Source organism: Mirounga leonina, unplaced genomic scaffold, assembly GCF_011800145.1.
Source record: "Mirounga leonina isolate KUSES-001 unplaced genomic scaffold, KU_Mleo_1.0 Mir_129, whole genome shotgun sequence".
Classification (NCBI taxonomy): domain Eukaryota; kingdom Metazoa; phylum Chordata; class Mammalia; order Carnivora; family Phocidae; genus Mirounga; species Mirounga leonina.
In genome coordinates this window covers 47,203,667-47,228,768 of record NW_023270323.1, presented here as the reverse complement: position 1 = coordinate 47,228,768, position 25,102 = coordinate 47,203,667, and the positions used below count along the sequence as shown (strand labels likewise).

Below are 25,102 nucleotides of genomic sequence, written 5' to 3'. Positions count from 1 at the left end.
TGAGTCAAACTCTCTAATATTAAGCCAGGGCAGTCCAGGCCCAGTAGCCTCAGCCTGGCAAATCTGTGATGGGGTGGTCAGCTTCTCTGGTTTCTAAGCTCAAATTCAGTAGAGCCTGTTTGTTTGATGGATGGCTCCGGTCCTTATAAAGCTCCCATTTTCTAAGAGCCAAGGTTATCGTCTTCTGAGCCCCTAAGGATAAATTAATTCTTCCATCCTCATCTTCTAAAGAAAAAGAACTATTTTGCTTCCTCTTGTATATGATAGGCCATCCACTATTTCTCTTTGTATCAGTCATCTCTTTTGCAGTTAAGCTATATAAAAACCAATCACATGACCTCATGAGTGTAAAACAAGTGTTTATTGCTCGCATACCTGGGATGGTCAGCCTTGTGTCTGCTGGGTGGGCTGGGCCCTCTCCTATGTCAGGGCGGGTGACCTGGCTGTCAGCCAGGGAGGTAGGGCTGAACTGGTGCTGTCCACTTGTCTGTGTTGCCGTGGTTGGCTGTCCTCATCATGTTCTCATGCTACACAGTTCCTCCACTATTACCTCTGAGACTTAGTTCCAGGACTACTCACCTTTATGTTAGAATTTTCCTTAAAATTCGCACCCAGACCTGGATAGCTCTCGTCCAGGTGTGGTTTGACCAGCTAAAAATGCAGAGGAACTTTTTTTTTTTTTTTTCCCTTATCCTCTGGACACATTGCCCTGTTGATTGTTAATTTGGGCTCGGATGGCCTTAGCTTATTTAGCAGATGAATTGCACAGTTGGCCCTCATCTCGTGTCAGGCTTGAGAAAAACAAAACCTCTCAGATCTTTTTCCGTATATACTGCTGCCAAGTCTCATTCATCCTGTTGACCAAAATCTTTATCTAGTCCTTGCACTGTGTCAATTGGGTTTCGTAAAGGGTCTTTGGAATATGTATTGAAGTGGCTGAATTTGTTCATTCATTCAGTACATATTTGTCCTGTGTCTGTTGGGTGCTAGGCACTATGCAAGGAACACGAACTGACATCGTCCTTGCTTTTCATGAAATTTGTGCTCTGACTGTAGCAGGGTACGGTGGGTGTTGAAGATTTAGCAGTCAGGATTAAAAGGCATTTATCAACTTTGCTGTACCTTTTTGCTATGGGAGCCTCTCCATTCTATTTGAGAACTCCTGTAGTTGATTAAAATTCCAGTCATTGCCTTTTGATTGATAATTTGGTGAAATGTTGACACATCTGCTTGAACAAGGCATGAATAAGTTAGCGGATGTGGAAACTGTTCACAAATTTCAAAAAGCAGGTTTCTCTTGAACATTATGAACTTGATCGACATCACACTCATGGTGATGTTTATTTAGCAAGAGTCTCCTACTGTTTTCATGGGAAGTTCAAACATCTTTCCCTTGATGGGCATAATGTGTGAAGGATTTTAGGCAAGGGAGCATGTTGTGAATACTTAAACCAATCTCAGGAAAGCTTTCTGTCACTCACACTACTTGGTATGCCTGTGTTGGGGCTAGTTAAATGCCTTCCATTGGTTCTGGGCACCCAGTTAGCAACACCATCAGTCTTGCACTGACCCTGGAGCTGATATGTGAGCACCATGAGGAAGCACTACCTCCCTTTCACTGACCCAACATTCAAATACAAAACAAACCTAGGCAGAGTTCTTCTTTCATTCATTCAACAAATATCGAGAATTCACTAAGTGCTGGAAATGCAGCAGTAGGCAAAAGAGACAAAACTCCTACTCTTGCAAGGCTTATAACCTAATGGGACAACAGATAATAATAAAACCTAATAAATAAGAAAATTATAGAGTATGTTAGGTGGCCATAAAATGTTGGGAGGAGGGTGCCTGGGTGGCTCAGTCAGTTAAGCATCTGCCTTCAGCTCAGGTCATGGTCTCAGGGTCCTGGGACTGAACCCCACATGGGGCTCCCTGCTCAATGGGGAGCCTGCTTCTCCCTCTCCCTCTGCCGCTCACCCTGCTTGTGCTCTCTCTCTCTCTGTCAAATAAATAAATAAAATCTTTAAAAAAAATGTTGGGAGGAACAGCTGTAGGTTGTCCTGTTGGAGTTGTTGAATGGTCAGTGTAGACCTCCTTGAGAAGAAAATATTTTGATCAAGCATCTGAAAAAAGTAAGAAGTGAGCCATGCCGCTATTGGGAAAATATAATAGCATGTAGAGATAACAGCCAGTATCTAAACCCCTGGTTCTACTTTTTTGTAGTTAACTCTGCTGTCAGCCAACCAATAATAATGGTTACCACTTTTTGACTACCTGTGTCTGACCAGGCACTGGACACTTTACATATAGTGTTTGGACTCTGCCTAGGAGGTAGGTTATATTATCAATCCCCATTTACAGTTGAGGAAACTGAGACCCAGATAAATGTAAAAGTCTCCTGTCAGAAGCATCAGTGGAGATGGGATTTGAATCCATCTGACTTTGCACTTGAACTCCCGAAGCCTTAGCAGTTTCCCTTTTACCACGTGGTTTTCCTCATGTACATAACATTGGTGGGAACAGACTGGGCAATTACGCTTTGAATCAAGCAACTTGAGGAGTGTCCTTGGAACTGAGAGATCAGGTTTCTAAGAGACAAAATTATATCACTCACACATTTGGCAAAATCTGCCTAAGGAGCCACTCTTTCTGAGAAATCTCCCCAAATAAGGCAAAGTATTTGATTTGATCATCCAGCTGGATTAGAGCTCTTTGTATAACCTGTCTACTATAAAGGCAGTCATCCTACATGAAATTCTGTTTAACTATCATTAATGACTACTGTTGGCATATCTCTCTGATTAGTGATTGCTTGACAGTCTTGACCCATAATAAACACAGAACTTTCTTGTGCTCTAATGTTGCAAACTGTATCATCATGTGGGCTTTCCTGGAGTGGTTCTCATTGTTTGTGTGGCAACTACATGAGGACAGAGGACAGAGGAGTTGCCTACTTTTATAAAGACTAGGCATGGAATAGTCATCACGCCCAACAATGTCATAAAAGCAAAGATAAATGTAAAATCATGTTCTAAACCCTATAAAAAGGGTTATATATGGCACCAACACATACTCTTTTTCTAACCCTCCCCAGGCCGACCTCATCGTCCCCTGAAAATTGATGGACTACAGACAGGTTTTAAGGGCTGCAGATTCTTAGCCTTATTGTGGTGCCTACACACGCCAGCCTGGTGGTTGGAGTTCCTCAGAGACTCCTCACGGTGCCTGGTTGTCAAATTTATTTAAGTGTAGCTGCTACATTCACATCCGACCAAATAAAATCCACCCATAAACAGTCTGCGTTTTTAGGGCACTCTTTGACACTTTGGTGACAACTTTCAGACTATTTCACTCCTCTCTAAAATAAAAAAAACAAAAAACAAAAAAACAAAAAAACCCAGCAACATCAAAAAATAAAAGAACTTCAAAACTTGTCTCTCAGAGCCATAAAGGGAGGAATGAGACTGCATCGCCCTTCCTTAGATCTTGTGGGAATTCTCTATGAGGAGGGAGGTGGGGATCTGGAGAAGTTAAGAGTTGAGCCATCATCTAAGTAAATGGCTTGGAACAACTTAGGCAGTGATTTCTGGTTATGCTCCTTCCCAGTGCAAATTCTTTCATCGGTTCCATTCCCCAGCGGGATACAATCCGTATTTTTTTTCCAGTCTTTTCCCAGCCTCATTTCCTGCTCCTTCATTCCTACTTCCCCTACCACCCAGTGCTATTACCCATCACGCCCCTTCCCTCTTCAGAGAAGCAAACTGGAAGCCATCTTTGGAGACCCAGCTCACAGCACCTCTCTGAAGCTTCCTGGGGGAATTCTGAGTGGTTTCCCACACTCCTGTACAGTTGACACTGTATTGTACTTAGGAAAGATGAATTTGTGTTCCTCTCTGAGACAGTAAATTCCGTGGAATTTAGGGACCATTTACTATCGATCCCTTCAGTGTGTGACATAATTCTTGCTCGTGGGTGATTGAATTAATGCTATAAATGCTGTAAAGAGGAAGCTTCCTGTATTTAATTTCAACACAAGTGCTGCTTCTTTCTTTGTTAAAATTCTTGAGTTTTGAATTTCAACATTCATTTCAACAAACACGTCTTTACCATATAAAAATATGATAAACGTTTGATTTACTAATGCAGAAATTTAGGTTTGTCAAACACACATAGATTTTTGGGTTGGTCTGTTTACTTTGTATTACCCAAAAAGTCCTCATCTGTGTAGCTGAAGAAAAGTAAATCTTTTGTCTGTTTTGGGAGGTTCATTTTGCAGGGCAGAGGTGGAGTTATGACAGTACATGCTGGAAGGCAGAGGTCTTTACATTTTGTCTTTTAAACCTAGTCCTCTAAGAATAGTAGATTTTTGAATAAAATACCCTTGCTGTTTTTGTCACTAAAACATGATAAAAATAAATCAAAAGTCCAGCTTCAAGTCATCTTCTAGAAGCACCCTCAACTTCCTTCATCTCTATCTCAGATGTTCTTTAGAGCCTGTTTTTTCCTCCTTCCCCCAATCCTGTCTTGGTCCTGCTTTCTTCTAGAATCTTCCTGAACCAGCCTCCACTATCACAGCTCACCTCTTTCACATTTTCTCTCTCTTACGTCACCACCGCCTCCTTCCCTTCAGTCTACAAACCTGTGCAGCTCCTTCTCACCCTTAACTCCCCTTTTCCTGAACTGGGCTGCTTCCTCCAACTTCCATCTCTCCACCGTCTTCTTCAGGGACAAACTTGTTGCAAAAACATACTACATTTACATCATCCATTTTCTCAGCGTCTTCTCACATTTGAATGACTTCCACCATTGGATTAAACCTACTCTCTGAGTCTCCGGAGGTCACTAACTACCTTCCACAAGATTGATCCCATTGATTGATCCCTACTTGATATTGCCTTTCCTCTTGATGTTGCAACACTACAGCTTCTAGCTTCCCCCTTGTTTCCCTACAATGGGGGAGTCTCCTCAGGCCTGTCCTTGGTCCTTTTTGCACCTCTCTGTACCTCATTCCCCTTGACAATTCTGCTTACTCCTTTCATCCCAACCCCAGGTCCATAGGCCAAGGACTCCCAAGTGTGTATTGGCAGTCCCAATCTCTCTCCAGGACTTTGTTTCCTTATTTCCCATGTTCTTGACAATTCCTCAATTTCATTCTGTTGAAAATACAGTCAATCTCACAACCTGTCCCTACATCAGCGTACCTTATTTCCTTTAACAACCTATTTTTCGTAATGGTAACACCCATCTTTTCGGTTACTGTGGTTGAAGGCATTCCCAGCACTCACCCCTACATCTAGTCATCCCAAAGTCCTGTAAATCCTACTCAAGCCCCCTCTCACACATCCCTCTCCTCTTTTCTCTTGCCACCAGCCTTTGTCAAAGCTCCTGTCACACGGTGGGGATTATATTCCTCTCCTGCCCCTTCAGTACAGCATTGAAAGACTTTGAAGACTATGTGGGTCTCACTGTAATTTACTTTGTATAATTACAAGGGCACAGTGGAAGGCAACACCCTGTTAATGAGAAAAAGCTCAGGCTTCTGAGGCATACACACACTAACAAAAACCTCAGTGATCCTCTCGCCCTCAAACCTGGTTTCTTCTTTCTAAGCTTCATCCTCCTAGCCTCCCCTCTCTATGGTCTTTCCTGGCTTTGGGCACAAAACTATTCCAACTCTTATCCACCCCAGGGTATTTCAGATCTGTGAGCAGACCCAAAGGATGAATTGGATCTGTAGAGGTTGTCAAGCTCTTTCTGACCCTGTATTGCTTAATCCAGCCAACCTAAATGTGAAAGGAAAAGAAACAATACTGCCCCAACACATATTTAAATACTTTGTAAATAATTCTCCGTTCCCATCTCTCTCCCTCTGGTTTAGAAATGCCATACTTAAATTTAGTTTCGCTTCCTTGGCTATATTTTTTTTTCCAGCACCGCGTGGATTTTTCTGTAGGTGTTAGAAAATCTGACTTCCAATTAACTTTGCCACTGATTGCTTTATAAATCTTGGTGAGTCAGGGCTTGTTCATAAGTGGTGATGAAAATTTTAAAGTTCTTTGAGCATGGCAACGCATGAGCGGAATACAGATAAACTAATTAGGATGTATAGTCGCTGCACTTGTATGTGTGGTTTTGAGAAGGAGGCTGTAAATAAATATGGAGCTTTCAAGTCTTGTTTATGGTTTTCAAGGGGAATTGGTGTGCTTTATCCTGTATGACAAACTAGTCTATAAAATTCTCTAAATCCCTCTTAATCTTAAATTCATATTCTTGGGTATTAAAATATGGAACAAGCATCATGAAAAAAAAACCAGAAATGGGTATTCTTCAAAAAAATTCTACTGGCACTGACTAACTGAACTATCAGGAATTTGATAAACAAGAGACCAAAGGCAAAGCAGGATGAGAAAAGTACCCAACAATTCTGTTCTTTATACCTCCTAATTATACAGTGAAGAAATAGAAGGATGTCACAAGAACATGCACTTCAATAAACATTTGCTTGAAAATGGTATTTAAGAATCCTCAGAAATCTCCCCAAAGGTCTCTAAAAATCCTTCTGCCTGGAGAGAATTCTGACAATAAAACATTATCTGCATGTCTCACCCTCTATTATAGGCAGTGTCATTATTGCTTGCGGGCTTGGGGTTTCTTGGCTTTTGCTTCTGTGGGGGGCCTCTGAGCTGTGTTGCAGAGTATCCAGAGCAGCCTCGTCCAGGTCCCACTAGCACTGGCACTGAGCCTGGGCTGCCAAAGAGTCAGAATTCAGTCTCTGCATAAGCCACTTCCTCACTTTTTAGCCAGAACTTTTCACAAACTCGTTGATTCCTTCAAAATATATATACATATATATATTTTTTCATCTTACCACAGGTTGAGCGATGGGCGTGTACAGGGAAGTGTTCTTTCAATGTGTTGAGGGCGAGTCAAGCTTTCTGAGTTGTTATTTTTAGCTTTCCTTTGTCCCCAGTAGCATTCAAAGAAGTTGGAGAGAATGTCAATTAGCGAAGTTTCTATTCAAAAGTGAAAGGAAAAGGGGAAATGTCAGTTAGTATGGTAGTAGGAGAAGAGTTTTGGTGACATGTTTAAATAAAAAGGAAGTGTTTTTTGACCTCTTGTGAAAATTAGCATGGGACCAATCATCCTGTCCTAAAAGAAATTAATTTAGACTTTAAATAAATTGTACAATCAGATAGCAAAATCTGTAGCTACATTTAAGATTGTTACCCCTAGTATTGGACTATGACATATTCCACTGTGGCTGTTGTTATTGGTGTAGAGACATTTAAAATGGGGAAGTTTAGGCTTTTTATGGGGCCAAGGGTTTGACAGAATTACCTCATCTTAGGTAGATATTTGAATATCTGTACCAGGGAGAAAATAATGCTCTCTCTGGGCCATTGGGATGGGTTTCTAGCTTTCCCTTTCACCAGAACTGGTAGACATTTGATAGAGAAATCTTCAGAATGCCGTGGGCAGCAATATTCCACTGACAGAGTATTATGAAAGGACGCAATCCCCCAATTATAGCATTCTTAACTAGATTAAACTGAACAGCAGTGTTTCTAATAAAGGTGGATCTTTTTTCCTCTCCAGATGGAACACCAGAAAAGATTGTCTTGTCAGCTTCAAACAGTGTGTTCAAATGGGGAAGTTTTCTCTTCTACCTTTAGTAGTTGAAGGTTTATAGCATGAACTATGGAGTGTAGACCTGAGTTCGAATCTCAATGCCATCCCCTGCGACAGTGAACAAGTCCCACACCTCGCGACACTCAGTGTCTTTGGTCTGTGAAACTTAGTGGTAATACATTCAAGCTACTGTTGTTTGGGTAAAAGATGATATACAGAAAGTGGCCAGCACTGCGTGGGCACATAGTAAGCACTCGGCCTCCTGATATCCATATGCTGTGTATGTCATTCCCTTCCAGGATAGATGTGGAGCATGGATAATCGAAGCCCCACAAAGAGCTCATAAGGTGAATGTGATAACCTCTACACTGTGAAAACACGGTATCCCACAAAAAGCTTGTCAAGTAAGAGGAGTATCTCCCAAATTGAAGTAATCAGCCCAGATATTTGCAGATGGATTTTACAATTTTTTCTTGTACGAAAGGGCAGAATTAAGTTACTCATAGTGACAGATACCCAAAAGAGGGCCATTTCTTTTCTTCATTGTCCTAAATCAATATAGTTTACTGAGAAACCCTGGGGAAATTCTCAGAAACCCAATATGCCAATGGTTTGAAAAGCAACTTTGCTTTGGAGAATACCACCTCCCTCTCTCCTATCCTGCAAAAATGCACCAACATTGCTTGTGAATGCTTTGTACAGTGGTGCTCCAGCTTCCCTTGCTGGAAACCACCCACCTCCAAGTCAGGTTTAATACGTAATTGCTTTCCTCATACTAGCCAGGTGTCATCAGATTTTATTACTTACGTCCTAAAAGATCTATATTAGAGATGAAAACAGAAGAATGATGTTTTGACTACTTCCTCATTCTTTTCCATCAGGGGTCTCCTGTCCATTCCCTGGAGGTCAGGAGTGCTGGACTCCTTAGAAATCTGTCCTAGAGCAGGAGGGTCTTTGGACCCTTGATTACACTCTGTTTTACACACAAGGAAATGGTGGAGCATGGTGGCTAAGTGACTTACCCCAGGCTTTTGGACTAGCAAATAATATAACAATAACTAATATTATACTGGATGCTCATTATAGGCTGAAAGCTCTCCTTAAGTATTTTATATGTTATTTCAATTACTTCTCCTAAGAAGCCTATGAGGTATAAATAATACTATTATCCCCATTGTATGGTTGGGGAATGGAGCACAGAGAGGCTTGAGGTAACATCCCCAAGATGGTAGACCTGGGGTTAGAATTCAGGGGGCTGACTCCAGAGGCTTCTCTTACCCATTTGCTCTGCCAGCAGAGCCTCAAATGGAGGCTATTTCCAGCTTTCTGTAGAGATGACTCCTGGTTCTTATATAAGCCCTAATACTCAAGGTCATTATGGTGAAAAAGAAAGGCCTGCTTTTCTGCAATTCAGGAACATGTATTCAGAAAATATGTACTGAGTACATAATATGACTAAGGGTCTGTGCTAGGTTCTGTGGGGGGAATGCAAAGAGAGAGAGATGATCCCAGCTTTGTTCTCAAAGAAGAAATGTTCTATTCTTGAAACTTCACAGTGACTTCAATAGTGTTAGCATGAGCAATGCCACTTTTTACCATCAGCCCTGTTGAGTCTTTAGGAAATCTGAATCACTTGAAGGACAATTAGTTCCTATTAAAACAAATAAGAGAATAATATATGAATTAAAAATGTCCCCAAATTAGACCTGGGGTAAGTGGTGGAAATTACTTGACCATGCTGTGTGGGCAGTGCCTAAGAGCTTGAGTGAGTTTGCAATGATTTTGGTTTTTGAGTTGTCACCATTCTGTCCCAAGTGAGGATCAGCCACCTGAGCCAAGATTTCCTTTGTTTATGCATAATGGTGTCATTGCTCTCCATTATGGGTTGACATCTTTGGAAAGAAAGTTAGAAATAACTTGACTCCCAGGGGGAATTTAGCTACTTCTGTACCTTTTTTTTTTTCCCCCAACTTGGTATTTGTTTGGGGTCTGTTCTCATTGATCCAAACAGAGTCCTATAGTTTTCAGAATTTCCCATCTCATAGTAAAAACTATCATGTAGCTTTCATACCTTTCACTAAAAAGAATTCCACCATGTTTGCTAAAGTTCATGTATCTGTTACCATTGGTACACTTGGAGTAGTACATAGTTAAATCTCCAAATCCCAGGTAAGTAATGTTGAGAAAGGGAGAAGCGGGTGTTTTGGTTCTCATTCCCGGGACAGGGCTAGGATGTGTGTGGTGGGAACTTGGGAATCAGAGTATCTCTCCAGCTCTGCCTGTGCTCTCCGGACTCTGGATCAGAGTGAGGGTCTCATTCCCAGTTGTGCCCACATTTCCACTTTATACATCCAAGGTGATGATCCAAGATCCAAGATGATGATGGTAACAACTATAAGCAACTAACATTTGGGGATATGTATTGTATACCAGGCATGACACTAAGCTCTTGGAAGTTTCTTACAAGTTCTTGGGGAGTTCTTAATCCCCATCGCTTATCATATAGATATTCTTATTCCTGTTTGGCAGAGAAGGAAACTTGCCTTAAGTCACAGAGTTAATAAGACAGAGCCAGTGTTCAAACCAATGTCTGTCTCATTCCATCCCCTAACAATTAACCACTAAAGTAGAGATCCCTGGTGGAGAGGACACCAAGGGCCATGCCATATGGGTGGTAGCAACTGTGAGGCTTTGAGTATGGGGAAGAGAAGCTGGAAGGGAGAAATGAGGAAATCGCATGATGTTGAAGGACAGTTGCGTGGAGGAAAGCCTGAGCCGTGATGTGGGCAGTTTCATGGGATCAGAATTAGAACCAATGAGGAGAAACCACTGGGAACATTATGTTGGCAGGATATAAGAAAGAGTTTTCTGTCACATTCAGAGTTATCCCAAAATGGGCTAAAATGCCTCAGAAATTGGTCACTGCCTTTTCACTGAAGCCCTTCATGCTTAGGCTGGACAGCTCCCTGGTAAGGACTCAACCACTGTCAATCCTACCAGTCTTTGATTCCAACCAGTAATGCTTATAAGTGCCCCAAAGTGCCCATCAGAATAATTGCAAAACCGTCTACCTTCTCAGACTTCTCTGTTCTTGAACCTCTTCTTCCTTTCACCAAGTTTAGGGAACTTCCAGGGGCTTTGCCAAATGGTCCATCGTGGCACAAGGCAAGACGGATGGGTATGCCGAGGGAGACAGAAGAGGGAACATTCAGGTTAAGGGTAGGGTGTGCCAGGGCTTTGGACCCTGGCTTAGCCACTTGCTGTGTGTGCATGATGAAATTACTAAACCTCTCTGTGCATAGGTTTCCTCATATATTGTGCTATAAATAGGGTAATATTAAAATGGAGGTGTTTTCAGGATTAATGAGTTAATAGAGTTAAGGCCTTCAGAACAGTGCCTGGCAAGTTTTGGGTGCTCTGTGTTAGTGTGGGCTTTAGAGACCTGATGTGCTTTTGACTTGCTCTCAACCAGTTTATTCAGTAATAATAATGACAAGCTCAATAGTAGCAGCAATAGTAGTTTTAGTTAAAAGCCAGAATTAAATTCCAGAGCACACTTTTAACTACCTACTTGGCATTGACTGCTGAGTTAAGCACTGTACCTAAATGATCTCGCTTATTGCTCAGGAAAACCTGGTAGGTATGTTTTATCACATCTGACAAGGGAGGAGCCTGGGCCTTAGAGGGATTATGTAGCTTGTCCAGTGTCACCAGTAAGTAGGAAAGCATGATTAGAACCCAGGTCTTTCTGTGTTCATCTTTGGACATATATCTACCCCTGTGCAATAATAATAATACACAGCCTTTTTAAAACAACTCCATAATTAAGTGGCATCAGAAATGATTGTGTTTGTTTCACTTCATAGGTAATGTCCTTAAGATTTTCACCTCTGACATTTACTTAACATAGGCAGTACGATGGCATTTGAGAATCAATGGTCAATAGGATCCAGTATTTACAACTAAAAGCGATCATGAAATTACAGACTCACCACAAAGCTTTCCTTATCACTCTGCAATAAATCATGTGATCTGAAAATAATTTTTGTAAAACAATTATTGAGACCCAGCTTTGGGTTCTGCTATTGTTACACACTATTTGAAACACCAAAATTACAGGACGAGAGGGGCACCTGGGTGGCTCAGTCGGTTAAGCGACTGCCTTTGGCTCAGGTCATGATCCTGGAGTCCCGGGATCGAGTCCCGCATCGGGCTCCCTGCTCAGCAGGGAGTCTGCTTCTCCCTCTGACCCTCCTCCCTCTCATGCTCTCTGTCTCTCATTCTCTTTCACAAATAAATAAATAAAATCTTTAAAAAAAAAATTACAGGATGAGAATTTCACAGCTCCTTGAAAAGGGGTGTCATGGAATTTGACCCATATGAACACTGAGTTTGTGTATTCAAAACTGTGGTGTCATAATGTTCTACTTATATTTGGACCTAAATATCTTCAAACACCAATGTAGAAAAATACTTTAAAATGGATTATTTCTTCTGGCTTTCCTTCAGAAAGACTACAAAAAATATAATGTTGCTAAAATGAGCCCAAACATGGATGAAATTCCTATTGATGATCTAGGTTATAATCAAATATAAATTGTCTTTTTTGTCATAAAATAGAGCCGGGCTATCAGTAGAAGTGTTGGCATTTCCTGTGAATAGTAAGGAACTGTTGAAAGGCAATGCTTGACTGTGGAATTGATTGCAAGAACAAACATTAAAAGTATTTTCCCAAATTCTAGGTCTTTGAGACATGTTTTTGACCTTCTGTTCAGGTTACCCTGCCTGTCTTGGCTCATTGGCAATCTCACTAAGTTTTTCTTCTCTTCTGATCTATTTGTGTTCGTATCGCCAATTTTTCATCCTGTCGACCTTCCAGATATTGATGTAATGAAAATACACATGGAATTAAGAAATTAAGAAAACGATGTTGTGTTGTGCTTCTTAACACTGTAGTAAAAAAGGAATTCTCCACCAGGGGAAATAGAAAAGAATTGACTCTATAAATATCTGAACCCAAACCAGCATAGATATTGTTTAATAATTGGCTTTGTTTCTCACTATAATTACGCGTATCACCTGTTGCCCCACTTGAGCGATGTAGAAGTTCAACAGATAAAGATCAAAATGCTCGCTTTCTTACTGATAAGAACTAGGTAGAAGACCGTGACTTTGGCCTGGCAAGTGTGCTTACTCCTCTTTCAGCTCCCGCTAAGCTAGACTTACCCAGCCAGCCCCACAGAGAACCCACGAAGCAGGCCTTCCCTGCAGGAACTGTGCTTGTGCAACCTACAGCGTGGAGGAGGAGAGAAAGCACGCTTCTTGCCAGGAGCTACGGGAAGAGACTTGGCTAAAAATGCTGTCTCTTCTCCCTTCTCGGCACTCTGATAACTCATGAGCAGGTGGCAGAAAAATGCTCATGAGCATTACTCTAATGGAGCCCCTTTTACCTGGAAACCTGAAGCAAAGGAAGAAAAGGGCCTGCCCTCAGTGAATAAATTATAAAATAAGATACAGCTGAAATCTAGGATTTTTTTTTTTTTTAAGATTTTATTTATTTGAGAGAGAGAGCGCACAAGCAGGGAGAGCAGCCGGCAGAGGGAGAGGGAGAAACAGGCTCCCCGCTGAACAGGAAGCCCGATGTGGGGCTCGAGCCCAAGACCCTGGGATCGTGACCTGAGCCGAAGGCAGATGCCTAACCGACTGAGCCACCCAGGTGCCCCCAAATCGAGGACTTTTTAAAAACCTGAACGTACCAACTACAGTACATCGTGCTTGCCAAGCAGTATAATTAACAACATACATATGCAGATTACTAGAGATGGCTTGTCAAAGTAGTAAAGTCCAGAGCCATGTTCAATACTGGGGACAGTTTCAACGATAATGGTACAGAGTAAGGACTCCAAAAATGCTACTAAAAGCAAATTCCCACTTCTGGCTGTGCATCAGATTCACCACTGAAAAAGAACCCCTGTTGATTTCCTCATCATCAGGAAGGAGTTTATGCAGAAAAGTCCCTACGCTATTTAATCTATGTAACATTTCTCTTGCTATTACAACTGAATTTTTCTTTGGTGAGGAAAGGAGAAAACAGGCAGCCATCCTGGCATCATGGTTGAGTGGACAGCTGGAGGTCGCACAGCATTAGCCATCTGTTTGCACAACGGTGCTGTGGCGACAGGTCCCCATGTGTGATAATAGGTATGGGTATCATGGTGTTTCTCAGTAACATGCTACAGTACCCCTAACCATGTATTCTGGGACTCCCAGAAAACAGGAGATCCCCTCTATCAGCTTGAACACTGGAAAATGGTAAGCCTGCCTGGCACTTAGAATTCTGTAGCCATTCTGTGATTTAACCAGTAGTCCGAAAGCAAAGCTCTTACTTGAAGCATTCTGGTTATAACTCTAAAAAAACCTTGATCTCCCAAGGGGCTTAAGTAAATGATCAAAACATGTGCCCTCACCTCTGCTCAATCACTGTGGACATTCTGTGGTTTCAACAAGAGCTGTTACGTCTGAAGATTAAGCCTTGCTTTTGTTCCATTCAGCCCTCTTCTTCTTAGGTGATATGGTATGCCTTAATGTTGTAATGGAGCAGATGTAAACCCATATTCATTTCTGCTTGCATGCTTACACTTAGGCAGAGGCATTAATTTTGTAGACAGAATGAATCACGATTTTGGACCTACGCACCCAGGAAAGGAAGAAATTGTCATTCAGCACCATCTGTAACAGTGACCATTCTTGGGACATTGTGTAGCATAAAAGGTGTCCTGTAGGTAGTTCTGGGAAGTCTTGAAGGATTCAAGAATCATAAATGTTTTGGCAAGGGTTAAAACCACAGGGATGCATGGGATGGCCTAAGAATAGACGGAGAAGAGAAATCAGCTATGGGGTATGAGTGGGGGAAACTATCAGTTACAGAATAGGGAGAAGGAGGGACCCAGGAAGAAGATCGAGAAAAGGGGGCAGAGAAATATTAGAAAGTGGAACATTATTGAATCAACAGGAGGGAGAATGTCTCAAGGAAGAAAAAGTTAATGAACTCCATCAAACGCAGGCAGAGTTAGCCCACTGTAAGAACTGAAAAGTCTCCCTTGGACTGGCATGATTGTTGACCTTAAGAACATTTGTACCAGATGGTGAGAATTAAAATCAACTTGTCAGGGGCTCAAAAGGGAGAGAAATAAAGGCTGTTACTGGCAACAACACATATGGGCATGAGAGCTGAGAAGGAAGCAGAGAGAAGGGGTGTTAGCCTGAGGGAGACACGGTGTGTGGAAGATTTTTCTATAGGGTAGGAACTGTTTTATCCTGTTTGTAGGACAAACAGAAGACTGGTGAGGAAAAGAAGAAAAAGATAGAGGAGAGAGGTAAACTAAATCAAATGAGGTCTTTGAACATAGGAAGGGATGACCTTGACAGAGAAGGAGAGACATCTTCTATCCTCATTCCAGAGGAAAAGAGGTGAACATGGGGCATATAAATAAGGAATGGAGTGTTGATAGTGTCCCCTCAAGGGCCTCAACTTTCTCAGTGCTGCAACAGACAAGCATATCTGAGAATAAGTGGGGCAGTGTTGCACAAAACACACAGAGGGAGAAGTGGGAGGTTGGATTTGTTCCTGAGGGAAATGGAAAAGTGCTCTCAGCGAGGACCCAACTAAGTTTAGAAATCATGAATTTATAGTAGTGCCAGCATGTTCCGTTGAGTGATCAAGGGGTTCAGAGTTTGTCATGAGGTCCAAGAACTAATGCATTTTGAGTGTGAGAGAGAGCTGGATGGATGATGTGTTCGATGGAACAGGGCACTGGATTTTCCAAGATATCACTATAGGTAATGACAAGGATCTCAGTGAGTTTCCAGAGTGGAGCCTGGCCTGACAGGAAGGTGATACAGATGTCTCCCGGGTGGTTTGATGTCAGGGATGCTGAAATACCATTATCACTGCAAAAAAGTCACCCCTACCCCAAGTAGATATTTACAGGAGCCTAAAATTCCTATCTTGGGTGTTTTATACTTCCTTGCCTTTTTAGTAAACTAGTAATAGAACTGAGACTGGTAACGTTTTCATCTGTAATGATTTCTAGCTAAGCATGAATAAAAGATGAAAGGGACATTTCCCAGAAATACTGATTGGTTGGTTTATTGATAGGGGTAGGAGCATGTGGAGAAAGTGTGTGTGAACTCTGACCACGAGAGAAAAAGAGAAACTTCAGCTGCTGAACTGAATTCACCTTTGTCAAACTTTTCCAAAAGCAGCTCCATCTGCAAATGTCATTAACAACATCATCTCAGATTCATAAAAAGTGATCTTGCAAATGCCCCACTCAAATTATTATAAATAATATAGAGATGCTTACAGTTTGGGGATTTAGAATCACAGAGAAACAAATATTTGACAGTTAGCCACACACTGGATTTAGGTAGATTACCACTAGAATTGGTTATATACTCCATCTCAATGCCTAAGAGTGCATATTCTGTAACTTATACAGTCCTAGTTGTTTAGTTAGAGAAAGAGAATAAGAGACATCTTAATTCCTGGAGGAAAACTAAGAGTGGAGTTTGAGAAGGAGTTTGGCAGGGAAGTAAATAAAAAGGGGTCCATGAGAGAAGACATTCTGGCAAAAGAAAGCAAGGCTCTTAGTCGCAAATTTTAAATGAGCATGGTTAGGGAAAATAATGTGAAACAGATTCCTTTATAAGCAAGGAAGAGAGAACACAGAAAAGAAGAATACAAGGTCAGACCAAAATGAACCGGGGTTAGAGTTTGTGAAAGTGGATAACCAGAATATTGCCACATGGATTTGGGGTTTCAATTTCAGTATCTTGACAGATAGAACTTTGGCTTAAAAGTGGGGAAGGATCTAGTTAGTAAATCTTTGGTTGGTTAAGGACTTTCCTGTTCTGAGGCATCAAGAGACTAAAGGAAGAGAGAGATGAGAGCATTCACATAGGAGGAGGCAAGCACCTCTTAGAGGCTATTGCCATTGATTGACGTCATGGAAATTCTTAGTTTAGGAGGTTTTTATTGCCTCAGACCAAGACATGGTTGTCTGCAGTAGGGGATAATTTCTACAGCTGGGGTTATACAGATAAAGGAAATCTCTAAGTAACTTTAGTCAGTTTGGCCTTCCAAATCTTCTCCAAACAAATGTATGGCAATCAGTCTGTCCTCCCGAAAAAGATGGCTCTGAGTTTCATTATCTCACTCCTTCTTTCTACACCAGTGATAATACCTGTAAGCACTGCAGAAGGCAAAAGAGAAATAGTCCTGCCTAACTAACTTGACTGTAACTGGAAATGGCTCATGGCTTACAAAGTCAACAGCATCAACAACCAATCTAAAAAGTCTTTAAAAAAAAATCCTATTTGTCATCTTTTTCTGGGTTTAACTGTAATATATAATCATAACATCTACCCTTTAGGTATAAACATAAAAATCAAAACTATATGGAAGGGAAAATAAAATTATGCATAATAGTGCACTCAGATCTTTAGCATTCTGGATTTCAGTCTTCTCGTTTTTTCCTCTGTATGCACGTATGTATACAAATGACATGGTTGAGGTTCTCTCAGTTTTCTTTTATTTTCCCTTGTCCTTGATGAGGAAGATTTTTCTGTGTTGTTTTCTTTGACAACACCATTTTGATGGCTGTATGATTTTTCCTACATGGACATTGAATAAATTATTTAAGTGTATTCTTTTTGTTGGGCATTTTGGTTATTTCCATTTTTAAGTTATTATAAATAAGCTTGTGATGAATGGTAGAGTACATAAATCTTCTCTTTATTTCTGTGACCATTTTTTAAGAACAAATTCCCACAGTCAAATTGCTGGAACAAAGGAAACCCATTATCTTTAAGTTTTTGAGACCTATTGTCAAGTTCCTCCCCACCCCCCCGAGAAGGTTATAATATACACTTTGCTTATGTAAAATATTATGAACACCTGAGGCAGGATACTTGATTATAAAGGCTAATGGCTATCCAGTCATTAGCTCTAAGACCTATTTTAAAAATTTTGAGTCCTGACCTTTGCTATAGACTCCCTTGTGTGATATAATTAAAGTATATAAAATATACTTTATATATATACTATATATAATAATATATAAAATATAATTAAATCTCTAAATAAATAAAATTAAATTAAATTAAATCTCTTTGGACGCCTGGGTGGCTCAGTCGGTTAAGTGTCTGCCTTCGGTTCAGGTCATGATCCCAGCATCCTGGGATCAAGCCCTGAACTGGGCTGCCTGCTCAGCCAGGAGCCTGCTTCTCCTTCTCCCTCTGCCTGCCACTCCCCCTGCTTGTACTCACATTCTCTCTCTCTCTCAAATAAATAAAGGAAATCTTAAAAAAAAAAAAAAAAAGACACATCTCTCTTATATGCCATCAGTGAGGGAATTTATGCCAAACTGAACAGACAGACCTCTTTTTTTTTTTTTAAAGATTTATTTATTTATTTATTTGACAGAGAGAGAGACAACACAAGCAGGGGGAGTGGGAGAGGGGGAAACAGGCTTCCCGCCGAGCAGGAAGCCCGATGCGGGGCTCGATCCCAGGACCTGGGATCATGACCTGAGCCGAAGGCAGACGCTTAATGACTGAGCTACCCAGGCGCCCCCAGACCTCTTTTTTATACAGCCAACCCAGGAGGCAGGAATTGTAAGGGGTTTGATCAAACTAGCTTCATTCCAGGCAGATCTTAAGTATAGAACAGGTGGGATTTGGCAAGGGTCACTGAGGGCAAATTTTAAAAAGACACAGTGTGTTTAGCGTGTGTGGAAGGACCAGCCTGGATTTCACTATTATCCATGAGGATCTGTTGTAGGATCCAGATCCATCTCCGGGAGACTAGTACAGGCCACAAAGCTGTCTGTTTAACCGTCACGACTGCCGTTGTTCTACTTTGTTGAATTTAAGCTTTCCAGACTTCAAGTGTGGCTTGAGTCCTCTATGATGCTATTTGTTTGGGACTTTATGGGAAAACGTTTATGAGACTAAGGGAGTGGGATGGGCCGGGCTCCTAGGATTCCGTGAGAACTGCAGCTCTACCACTTGCTGGCTCTGTGACGGAGGGGAAATCATTTCACCTCTCTGAGCCTTAATTTTCTTTCTGTGTGAAGAGCAACTGAGCCCACCTTGCAAGACTCTTGTGAGAATAAAAAGAATAGTATCTTTGAAATACTTGACACAATTTTACTTCTAAGTTTTTTTTATCGGGTAGATGCTTTGCCACTTGTGTGAAATCTCTCTCTCTCTCTCCTCTCACACACACACACACACACACACACACACACACACACACAATTTATTGTAGCATAGTATGAAATAGCAGAAGGTTGGAAACAGCCTAAAAGTCCATCCATAGAAGGCTAATGTAATTATTCCATGACTAGTGGCTGTTGTTATGCTTTAAGTGTGAAGAAAGTGACAAGATTAGCACTTCTTTAACATCTTGATTTTTGAAGGAATTGCAGTTAAGAGAGTAGAGTTTTGCCTGTCACCTCTGTAGTAGGTCATCAGGTGTGGTTTCTATAGGTAAATGTCTGTTTCACCCCAAATCAATCATTCAGGAAGTATTTTTTAGGTGCCAGCCCTTGTGCCATGGTTTCGCATAGTCATTTCAAGGTCAAAATGTAAAAATTGCATTCATGTTGGTACGTAATCTTTTGGAAATAATTTTCAAATGCTGTTCCATCATGTGGATATGAAGTTCTTAGGAAAGCTCTCATAGACATCCTCCCTCATACATTTGAGAACACTCTGTACTTGGTCTTGTAACTTCGTGGCATACAAATTCACGGGAGAGACATAAAGCTCATGTTGGGCACGTCTTGTGAATGGCAGGAAGATGTTTAAGGTTAAGGCCTGAGTAGATGAGACAATTACAACATATTTTGGCAGGTGCGGATTTCATTTCATAAGTGAAAGAATCTGCGGCTTTTCTCCCAGAGCTTCTATCCGTGAAGTAAGAGGAAGTCTGTCCCGGAGATAGCGGATAGTTGTCTCTTGCTGTGTTGAGATGGCACGATTTTGGCGGACACTCCCAGGCCGTTGGCCCTCCGCAGAGATTTCCCTACCACTTTGGGGTTTCGGGTCCAGCCGCCGTTACAGACACCACAGTAGCTGCCCCGAAGTGGTAGAGCTCTCCTATTGGGACTGTTTGTTCTCTGAGAAGAAGAAAGACCGGCCTCTGTCAGCCTTTTGTTGTCCCTTATTGACTTCAAATGGAAACTAACTTGCCTCGATGGGCAAAGAGAAGAAGGTACAAGGTATAGAATCAAAAGAGGGTGGGAGACGCCCAGAGACATTACTAAGCATTATATTTACAAAGAGCTTTTCTAGTTCACCCTGTAACTGCATTATCTATTCATTGGCACCATTTCTTGTGGGTTGGTTTGTTTTTGAAACTTACGGGTGGTCTTGATATGCTCAATTTTAAGTATTTCCAGTCTTGGGTTTCTATATGTGTTTCTTAGGCTGTCTTCCCATAGCCACAAGGGTGACTTTCCTGGTCACCAAGGCAGTGCATGCATGTTGGGGTTACCTTTACCTTTTCTATAAGTTGTACCAAAACATCTACTTAACTTCTTTCATTTGTACCATTCTTCAAATAATTTGGTTCCCCCCCCAAAAAAAGAATGCTTTCAACTTGCTAAGTCTACATTTTTCACATTACTTAATTTTTAAAGTTAATGTATTGTTTCATCTTATTATTAAAGCAGTACTTATTTCAGAAAAAGAAAATGTAAACAATTGCAACCTTTTTGGACAACAACCTGGAAATATCTATCAAATAAAAATCATTCCGGTATCTTTGACTAAGCAATTTCACTTCTAAGTCTTCTGTCCTGCAAATGTACTCCCACTTGTGTGAAATGACACACATATCAGGTTTTTATTGCAGCATTTTTGCTCTCGCAAATCATTAGAAATAACCTAAGTTCCATCAAAAGGGAACTGATTAATAAGTTGTGGTCATTAATGGACAGGATGACCATACATCCAGGTTTGTCTGAGACAGTCCTGGCTTTTGCACTGTTGTTTCACTATAATTAGGAATAGCATCCCTTTCAAAAGTGTCTTGATTTGGCTGATAAATTATTTTTACCCTAATTTTGGCCCACTCATACTATAGAATACCATATAGTCATTAAAAAAAAAAAGAATGATGACACTCTTTATCTATTGACTAATATGATAATTAAGAAAAAACAACATGTATCTACATTGGGTTCTTTTAAAAGGTGGGAGAGGTTGCAGAATATATGTAAAGAGATTTGTATACACAAAAAGTACTTCTGGAAAAATAGGCGAGAAACTGGAAATATCCGTTGCCTTGGGAGTGGGATCTGGGAGATTGCAAGACAGAAGTATTTTGTATATTCTTTTAACCATGTGAGTAAGTCACCTCTTCAAACACTCAGAAGAATTTTAGAAAGAGGAAAAATTATCTACGTAGTAAAGATCACTTAAAAATTAATTTTTAAGTGATTTATTTAAATAATTAATAAAATAATTAAAACTACTTATTCTGAGTAGTTCCATCGCAAGTTCTTTTTTATAGTCATCTTTTAAAATATCTGCAGAATTTGGACTTCAGGATTAAATTGCCTAGATTCTTCAAATCATTTTAATGCCAACGTAAGTATACACCGACAAGAGCATGTATCACAATAGTTTCCAATATAAGTACTATCCCGTAGTTGACCGTTTATGTTGTTTCCAGTTTTTCATTTTAAACAATATTGCAGTGGACATTCTTTTACAAAAATCTTTATAAATGACTCATATTCATGTCTTTAGAACATATTCTTAAAAGGGAAATTGCCAAAGCCAAGGAATGTAAAGTCCTAAGGCTTTTGGCACTTCTTTTTTTTCCTTTCCAAGTTTTTATTTAAATTCCAGTTAGTTAACATGCACTCTAATATTAGTTTCAGGTGTAGAATTTAGTGATTCGTCACTTCCATACATCAGCTCACAACAAGTTGGCACTTATTTCTAAATCACCCCCTGAAAGGTAGTATAGAACCAATTTACATTCTCTCTAGCTCAATAGCATGACGGCCAACTGCTCCATACCTTCCCCGACACTGGATTTTAGCATTTGTACTCATCTTGGCCAATCTGATAGTAAAACTGTTTTTTATGCTGTTGTTTTCATTTGTTTTGGGGGTAGGTTAAAATTTCCCCCACATATTTATTGGCCATTTGTATTTCTTATGAATAAAAGCTAGCAAAAGAAAAACAAATTTTTAGTGGGACAAATGCCTTGAAAGAGTGTTCTGGGAGGATGAGATGAGATTGTGTGGTTTTTGTTATTGTTGTCCAAATACTCAGATTAAAAGCTTTTACAAATATCACATCTAAAATGATTATGTAAATCTACGGGCCAGCATTTGTGTTATGACTGACTGTACCTCTCAGCTTAGGGCTGTTCACACATCCTAGTGCCTGTCCTAAAAGAGTCTTACCCAGTCACAGAAACTGGCCCAACAACGATATCACCCCTTCTGATTCTTACGCAGTGGTATTGACCCAGGAAGAAGAGGTCTTAAAAGTTCATTGTAGTTTGTCGAATGATTTGAACTCACAATAGAATGATGTACCCTTAAACATGGGGAGGGGAGATCATCTGTGTTAGGATGGTTTTACCTTAATCTGCTTTTCAAATGGTGCTGAGTCAGATGTCTCGACATAGTCGCCGTCCATCTGGCGTGCAGACGGTCATCATTAATCCAGCAGTTATCTGCATCATGTGAATATGTCCAAACATCAAACAAATCAAACTCTTTTGATGTCCTTCTCAATCAGTCTTTAGTTTCAAAAATACTCTCTACAATAAAATTGCTTTAAGTCTCCTTCTCCATGCCTGCCCCACCCCCCCACCCCCCCACCTCTGCTTCTGCACACTCACGCAGTGTTTTAAGGGACTTTAAACACTAAACTGCTTCAAAGACACTTGGTCTGGGATGACTGCCTTTTTCTAGAATCCTCTGGGGCGTGTGTCACATGCATGCAATGGTATGTCCGTTTCTCCACACTGTGTGGTCCCAGACACCCGACAAGATGCAGTCTCCATTTGGAGGCTTTTCTGGTGCCTACCATGGCTGTCGAGAGCTGCTTCTTAAGTGCAGTATTTCGATGGCTCACTGGAATGTTCAGGAAGGCACTGCGCAGAAGAACACACCAGCCTTATTTAATTTTCTCACTAGTGACATTGTGAGGCCAGTAAGCGTGATTTACATTTTATAGATCAGGTAACTGAGACCCAGATTTGCAAAGGGAAGAGACAGGAGTTTTAAATTCCAAATCTCATGCTTTTTCTGATCATATCATAGTAGGTGTCCTGTAGAACAATTATTAAGTGAGCTGATTTCATGTCACCTTTGCAAAGATCATAGTTGGTTGATAAAAATAGGTAAATGTTCCCGATCATTCAACACGGTCACCCTTCCCCTGAATCATGCACTTACCCACAAAGAACACCTTCTAGGACTCCAGGACAGGAGAGAGATTTAACGGCACACTCCCTGGTTATAATGCAATGAGAATAGAAAGAAGAGGCAAGAAGGCAATGTAAAAAACCTTATCCACTTGCAAATTCTGAAACACTCTCATTGATAACCCCGGAATCAAAAAGGAAATCAAAGAAGTAGTAAAAGTTACTGGGGAAGAAATGAAGAAGGAATATTTTGTTAATCGGATTTCTAAGTGTAGTGAAAGCTGTACTCAGAAGAAATGTCTTATTCTTTGTTAAAGAACAAAGAGAAAACAGGGCAACGTATCACTCAGAAAATAAAGAGAAACAAACATAAAAAATTAGTAAGATAATTAATAGATAAAAGTTTAAATGAAAGGGATGGGGCACCGGCTGGCTCAGTCAGAAGAACATTGCGACTCTTGATCTCAGGGTCACCCCATACTGGGTGTAGAGATTACTTAAAAATAAAATCTTTAAAAAATAATTTTAAAAATTAATTAATTTATTAAAGAGATAGATATATGATACATCTGAAACTGCTATAACACTATACGTTAACTATGCTGGCATTAAAATTAAAAGAAAAAATAAAGGGATAGAATGATAAATAAATCCCAAAGCTGGTCCTTTGGAAAGACCACTAAAAATAGATAAACCCCTTGCAAGCCCAGTTAAGGATAAAACATGACAACAAGAGAATGCAAAACAAAGATTAAAAAAAGGAAAAGAAATGGCAAAGCAATAGATAGAAGAAAAATTAAAATCATTTTGAGACTCGTATAAACAAATCTGCGGTAAGGGGGTTGAAAACCAACAGAAAAGGATGATTTCTTAGTAAAATATAAATGATCGAAATTGTCCCCAGGAGCAGTCTCGAAACCCTGAAGATACTGAATTACCATAGAAGAGACTGGAAAGGTGGAGTTGCCACCGACAAAGACTCAAGGACCAGATGGTTACAGAGCTAACCTTTAAAGAACAGATCATAGTGATATTATTTAAACTATTCCAGGTGAACTAAGAAAAACTTACTGAAGACATATACTAACCATAGTGCTAATCCTAAAATAGTGGGTACATACATGAGCATGAATTCATGCATGAGAATTCATGATACAATGGGAAAATAAGTCATGGACTGTAACCAGAACACAGGCCTAGGTGCATGGTTCAGGCATTACCAAGGGAGCATGGCCCAGAGCCACATGAAAGACCTTCTAGAAGGCAGTGTTTAAGCCATCTTTAGAATATCTTCCACAGAGACTATGTATGAACTAACATTTATTAACTTATCTAAACATTATTTATGACCTATCAACATTTTTGGTTTGTGAATAATCTTGAGACTAATGAGGTTTGTATCTTTATGTGCTGTTTACATAAATTTATATGACAAGAGGCAGTGCAGTAATGTGGTGAAGAGTAGGGGATCTGGGATCAGACTTCCTGGATTTAATAGCTGGGTCCCCTTGAGGAAGCAACATTACCTCTCTGTACTTCACTTTCTCAAGATAGGGGTAACAATAATATCTACCTTGTAGGGTTGTAGTGAGCATTTAGTATATAAATACACATGAATTACATAGAATAGCATCTGGCACAAAATACACACTCAAGAATAGATGATGCGGGGCACCTGGGTGGCTCAGTTGGTTGAGTGACCAGCTCTTGATTTTGGCTCAGGTCATGATCTCACAGTTGTGGGATCGAGCCTCACATCAGGCTGCATGCTCAGCATGGAATCTGTTTGAGATTCTCTCTCCCCCTCTCCCTCCGCCCCACCCCCCACTCGCACGTACTGTCTCTCTCTCAAAACAAATAAAATGTTTTTTAAAAAAAGCAGATGAGGAGGATAAGGATGAAGTGAGGATGAGGATGATGATATGTTTTATTATCACCATCATCTTTATCATTATTTTTTTTAAGATCTTATTTATTTATTTGACAGAGAGTTCACAAATAGGCAGAGTGACA

The 25,102-nt window shown here is 40.5% G+C and overlaps 1 protein-coding gene across 1 annotated transcript in view; it reads left to right on the top strand.

Annotated features, from left to right (window-relative positions):
- Positions 1–25,102, top strand: part of LIMCH1 (LIM and calponin homology domains 1) — a 324,230-nt gene that overhangs the window by 178,000 nt on the left and 121,128 nt on the right. The window lies entirely within an intron of this gene.